This window comes from Harpia harpyja, chromosome 21 (assembly GCF_026419915.1).
Source record: "Harpia harpyja isolate bHarHar1 chromosome 21, bHarHar1 primary haplotype, whole genome shotgun sequence".
Lineage (NCBI taxonomy): Eukaryota > Metazoa > Chordata > Aves > Accipitriformes > Accipitridae > Harpia > Harpia harpyja.
Genome location: NC_068960.1, coordinates 19,498,712 through 19,504,711, shown reverse-complemented (window position 1 = coordinate 19,504,711; position 6,000 = coordinate 19,498,712). Strand labels below are relative to the sequence as shown.

The 6,000-nt window shown below is 53.1% G+C and overlaps 1 protein-coding gene across 2 annotated transcripts in view; it reads right to left on the bottom strand.

The window, feature by feature from the left end:
* Positions 1-363: 363 nt before the first annotated feature.
* The window catches only part of C21H8orf33 (chromosome 21 C8orf33 homolog), a 33,120-nt gene continuing 27,483 nt past the window's right edge, over positions 364-6,000 (bottom strand). For both annotated transcript variants that reach the window (XM_052773447.1, XM_052773446.1), the window contains exons 10-11: positions 3,740-3,790; positions 364-3,047 (exon numbers count right to left, since the gene is read on the bottom strand). The gene's annotated coding sequence lies outside the window, so the exon portion shown is untranslated. The remainder of the gene's footprint in view (positions 3,048-3,739; positions 3,791-6,000) is intronic.

Genomic DNA, 6,000 nt, shown 5'->3' with positions numbered 1-6,000 from the left:
GCCAGACTGGGGGCTGTGGGTGCACACCGCTGGGCTGGGAGGAAGGCAGGGGTGTGGGCAGACCCAGTGCAACCCAGGATGGTGGCTGTGGTGACAGCAACCACCATGAGCCTGCACAGGGTGGGTGCCCAGCAGCAGGTGCTCACCACTGCACTGCAGCACCGAGGGGTGTGGAGGGCTCCCTGTGGCCATGGGATCATGTCTGGACAGTCAGCTGTGGCCACCACATCCAGGTAGTCAGCCGTGGCCACGGGTGCCCTGTCCTGCTGGTTGGGTGGCCATCGCCAAGCTGCCACCGGGCATGTGGAACAGGGACAGGGCATAGGGAGGCGAAGAGAAGAGACATGCAACAAGGCTCAGCTTGCTAACGCAGGCACAGAATGCTCAGTGTTTATTGGTGGTTTCACTCCAAATGGTTTGTACAAGGAACAAGCTGACTCTGCTGCACATGCAGATGCACGCACCTATTGCTGCAGGCTGCCTCAGCAGCTCTCCTGGCATCCTGGAAGCATTGCTCAGCCTTGCAGAGCAAGGCTGTACCAAACCCCCTTGGCCAATGCTGTTGTGCTGCCTGCCAGGCTCTGCCTGCGCCAGTGCTGCCAGTGAGATACCAGGCTGTGCCCCAGCCAGCACCCGCAGCAATCACCAGCATGTGTCTGCGCGGGCACCAACATCCCTCGGCGGTGTGGGCAAAGGACCTGGCACAGTCCGAGCAGCACTCCCCAAACATCTGCTCTGCTGTCATGACAGAGACATCTCTGAGCTCCCACCCTGCAGTTAACAGGACCTTTCCATTTTTATTGCTACTCTACATTGCGGTGATACCTCTCAACTAGCGAGTGCTGCCTCTAAGGCTGCTGCCGCAAAGCAAGTCTAACCCACGCTGCCCTCCTGAACCTGGAGACCTCCCCACTGCTTATAACAAAGTGCTTTTGGAGCTGCTGACCTGTCCCTTGCAGGCTGAAAGACACCAGGCATTTACTACTGGGTGAGGGGGGATGTACCCATCAGGGGGCCAAGATGTGAGGTCCTCAGGTGGGGTTTTACAGCACCCAGCTGGGAGATGCTCCCCACCCCTAGGATCAGATGTCAGGGCCTGGGGAGACTGCAGGGGCAGAGTTACGTGAGCTGTAGCCTCCCCCTGTCCCCTTCCCCTTCTGCAAAGGGCTGGCAGGTGGCTTTGGCCACCACAGGCATTCTGCCCAGAAGGACAGAACGAAACACAGGGTGACCCTGACAGCCACTGGTGCTGGGATCGGACAATACAACGAATAAAGACATGTGACCAATCCTGTTCCATGGGACCCAGGTGATGCTCCCAAGCGGACCAGCCTGGTTCTGGGGGATGCTGTCCCTCCAAGTGGATCTGCTGCCCCAGGTGAGAGCGTGGCCCTTACCTGTCCTTCCTGCTGAACCCACCCCTGCTCCAAGAGCTCCTGTCCTGGCACCTCTCAAGGGAGAGCAGTTGTTGTCCGCCTGGAGGCTATTTTAAGCATCTTTATGCTGCTCACCTGCATCCACTCTAGATGAAATCCTGAGGAAATCCTTACTATTTATCCACTTCAACTTTCTTCCTTCCCCAGTTGCTGCCTATAACCATCATGACTTGAGAGACCTGCCGAGAGTTGTTTTGTTTTTCTTTTCTTGGCAGACTACATTCATTGGTGTTGTGCTTCCCATGGGGTCTCACTGGCACACATCCCAGGGAAAGGACAGTGGGTGTGGAGCAGTTAGAAAATGCTCCTTTGTGTACCTTTCTGCCAGCCCAGCAGCAGGGACATCTAACTGGCAGAGCACCCCAGCCCAGCCATTGGGGGGGGGTTCTTATCTCCCACCCAGCTGCGCTAAGGGTAAGACTCCCCACAGGACTTGCAACTAGCCCAGAAAAGCCAAGGAGATCTAGGGGTCAAAGCAGAGACTACTGCCTCCGAGTCTATCCTGGAGAAGCGTCACCGTACCAGCCTTTGGGAAGGCTCTCCTCCCTCCTCTGTCAGGTCATGGCACAAAGGCAAAAAGTCTGAGGATGTCAAATACTCACTGCAGATCCAGGCTGAAGAAGTGAGAGTGCTTTGGGGACAGCCTTTACATTGCAAAAAAAAAGGGACTGAAAAAGCCACTGGATGGGGTTTAGCAGGCTAGATGGGATGGATCAGCAGCCCAGAGCATTTCTACCAGCTGTGTTGGGTCTTCTCCCCCACTGAGCCCCTGCCCACTGCTTCCCAGCATCACCGGTCACATCCAACTCCTCTGACTTCCAAGTGCTGCCATGTGGGAGAGGGCTTTGGAAAGTCTTTGAACTGGGAGAAAAAGCTCTAAGAAGAATGTGCACCAGTGCTCAGCCCCCACAGTCTCTGGCTTCGCTCTCAGGTCACAGACACAAACTGAAGCCACAGGTGACAACTTTGGGCTGGACCCCAATAGTGGGAAGCACATCCAGCCCCCTGGTTCCACCAGTGTTTGCATAAACCCCATCTCCCCTTAGCCAGAAGGGTCAAGCCAGGCAGCCACCAGGTATAAATGCCAGCAGTCCTCAGGTCATGGGATAGCTTTGGATTCTGCTGAGAGATAGCTTTGGATTCTGCCTGAGACAGGCAACTACTGGGCTGGCCAGGCCAGACCATCTGGTGTTTCTTGAGATGCTGCCTTCTCCTTATAGGCATTGCCTTTTCTCTCAGTGCCGCATGGTGCTGACCAGGGCCACCAGCTGGCTGGGAAGCTACGGCTGCTGAGAGGAGCAGGGAAGGGATTGCTGTGGAGCAGCCTGTCTTCAGTCAGTGAATGTCTGGTTAGATGAAGACTGCAGCTGTACAAACAAGATAGGATGTTTATTCTCAAGAAACAGCAAAGGTACCTGACCTGGCCTCAACACAGGGAAAGCTTTTTGCCTTAGCCACAACAGAGCTGCAATGTCAAGCGTTCCCCTCACCCAGGTATGCCCCGATCCCATCCCACCCCACCAAACCCCTTGGTTCACTCCAGGTCTCCTCCAGGAAGGCGGCGATGACACTAGTTCTGCAAGCTGCTGCCACACACCGTGGAAGCTGGAGCTGTCGGGGAACAGAAAGAAAAAGGAAATGACACCTGGCTGAAGATCACAGGAGTGGGATGTAGACATAGACTCTGGGAGGAGAAGGAAGAGCAGGAGCAAGCACTGACAGGCCATGCCCTGGTAGGAAGGTGTCTACTCAGGGCCGGCTTCACTTCAAGGCAGATGACAATAATGGTGGCAAAGACCATTTCTTGATTGCTGGTTCAAGTGGCTCCAGAAAGCCCTGAGACCAACAACACCTCTGCCAGCTCTGCATTTCTTACAGAGGGCCAGGCTGTGTCTTGGCAGTGCCAAGAGAGTCTCAAACTGGTGAATAGATCATACCCACAGAAACCACTTAAACACGAGGCTGTGGCAGGAACCCTGTGGTGGTGGGGCAATGCAGGCAGATGGGTTCAGCCTCAGTCCTCCTCTCTGGCAGCATCCAGGCAGGGACAAGCCAGGCAGGAAGAGGCATGCAATGGGACTCCAAGCCCACCAGGACTTCTGGTGCAATACAAAGCACAACCTGAGGTTCAGGACATCAGCCCAGTCCTTGTGCTCTGCACTTTCTTGATCCAGGAACATGGTGGATAGACAGGACAGCCACACGTACCACCCACAGACGGGTGTCACAAGCTGTGGCCACATAACCCCTTTAGTCTGACAGAGCTATATAAAATGGGCAGCAAGTGATGGGGGGACACTTACCAGCTACTGCTCTAAGTAGTATCGGTCTCGGGCTGAACAGCTGTTTCAGGCCTGCAACAAAAGAACAAAACCAAAACACGCAGGCAGTCAGTGGAGGGACGACAACCACATCTTGAAGCAAGAGGAGAAACTAAACAGTGGCATCACCCTTGGAGGGAAGGACACCTTCACCAGGGTAGAGCAGCGGTCCTCAGCTCAAGGCTTGCAGATGGGACCTGCTGATGCTGCTCATGGGCTGAGGATGCAGCAGTTCAAACCAAGGTCACTGGGGAGAGCAGAGCAGCTTTTGGTCAACCCAGTTGCAGAGCTCTTTGCACACTTAATGGCTCCAGCCCAAATGCTCATTTCTTTGCACTGGTGCAAAGCCTAAATGACTTCAGTGCTCCAAGCTGGACTTTACACCAGAATGAACTGTGACAGAGTACAGATGAGCAAAACAGCAGCCGCAGCAGATCACGTTGTCAAAGGCCCTTCCAGCATGCAGGGGCCCAGTGCCCACTCTTGAGGAGCATCCCAGCTATGAAAAGCTGAGACAGTTTGTCCAGTGAGTGCCTGAACGTTTGCACATACTTCAAAGGGGGTCGAAACATGCACGTAACCCTTGACGCCAGGAAGCACAAGAAGTTCTTGCTTTCAGCTACATGCAACCCTGACAGAAAAGGACATCTTCTTCCCTGCTCATCAGCTCCTGTGAGGTGGACTCTCTGAATCTACTTCCCTTCTCTACTATGTGCTTAAGGCAAAAAGGGGAAGATGCCTGAACATCTGCCTGATACTGGACACCAGCTGAGCATATCCACATGGAGTGGCAGGGCCAGACCCTTGCTCCCTGTTGAGACCTAGCCCTGTGACCAGGACATGGCTTTGCCAGCAGCAATGCCCTGGGGAAGCAGGTCCCACCAAGCTGCCTTCCCCCTGACATGGTGGACAGTGGATGACATGATTAACCAGGGTCCCACACCTATGACGTATGAACATCCCACCTCCCCGCTCCCCATCTTCCTCTGAACTGACTCTGCACTGGTGCAGCTGCTGAGGAAAGGGCTCTAATTATAAATTAGCATATGCTTTGCATGCCTGAGGAGGGTTATTTCAGCTGTCAACATAAGCTGATGCTTAGGGACCCTCGGTCAGCTCGAAATTGCCGTGACAGAGCATGTGGCATGACCTACCTTGCAGAGCCAAAGCAAGGTTAAACCGTGTCATTACATATACATACCACACACACAATATAAGCTCTATATGACCTAATATATTGTATACAGCTAATGCATCACAAATATCCCTATAGCGGATACCTAACAATAAGTGTGCATATGTAAACTATCTTCAACTGTGCTTAATTTCATGAAACCAGCACAAATGTTTAACATGTGCTGAAGAAGGTGGAAGTGGGCAGAGGATGTTCTAGATAAATATACACACACATCTCTATATATGCACATACATTCGTCTATACACTGTGCATTATGCCAGACAAAGGGCACTACTACAAGGTGTGAAACCAAGCTCCCCCAAGCCATGGATTATAGGACCACTCTCAGACTGTGTAAGCATTGACCGCTGAAATGGAAAAGAAAGAAAATCCCAAGCAGGTGCTTTTTAATGGCTGAACAATGTAAAAAGAGCGCCACACCCTTTTTTTTTTTTTTTTTTTTTTGCATAAACCCTATATCCCCCTTGCTTTCCTCCATTTCCTGAAGTGGCTAGAAGCTGGACAGCCAGCTGCCTGGCAGCAGGAGCCCACACTGAGTTTCCATAGGTGCCATTTCTCCCTTTCTTGTCACTTAGGTCATAGTAAACTTTGGAGCTGGACTGAGCCTGCTGTAACATGGCTGTGTAGCTCTGCTCTATCAGCATGGCTCATTTTGAGGTCTCTGAGCCTGCAATGAAGGGGGTCAGCAACAGAAATAAACCCGTTCCTCTTTGCTTCAAAGGTGTAGCCCCCAGTGTCCCTGCATGGTGACTGAGGCCAGCTCAGACAACACAAGAACAAGCTGCAGGGTTGCCTCCAGGGTCTTACTTGGCATGGCCGCTGCAGCCCATCAGGATGCTGGCCAGACTCCAGGCTCCATCAAGGGCTCAGCTGCCACCTAGAGACAACACACTGGGAAAGGCTTCTCCATTTCCATGGAGGTTCCCAAGACAAGACACTGTCCCATCCCCCAGACACTCACACGTACCAGGTGAACGATGGAAGCCAAGTAGGGCCTTTGCTGACACATCAGCCAATTCAGGCCACTCATGAGACACTCTCTTCA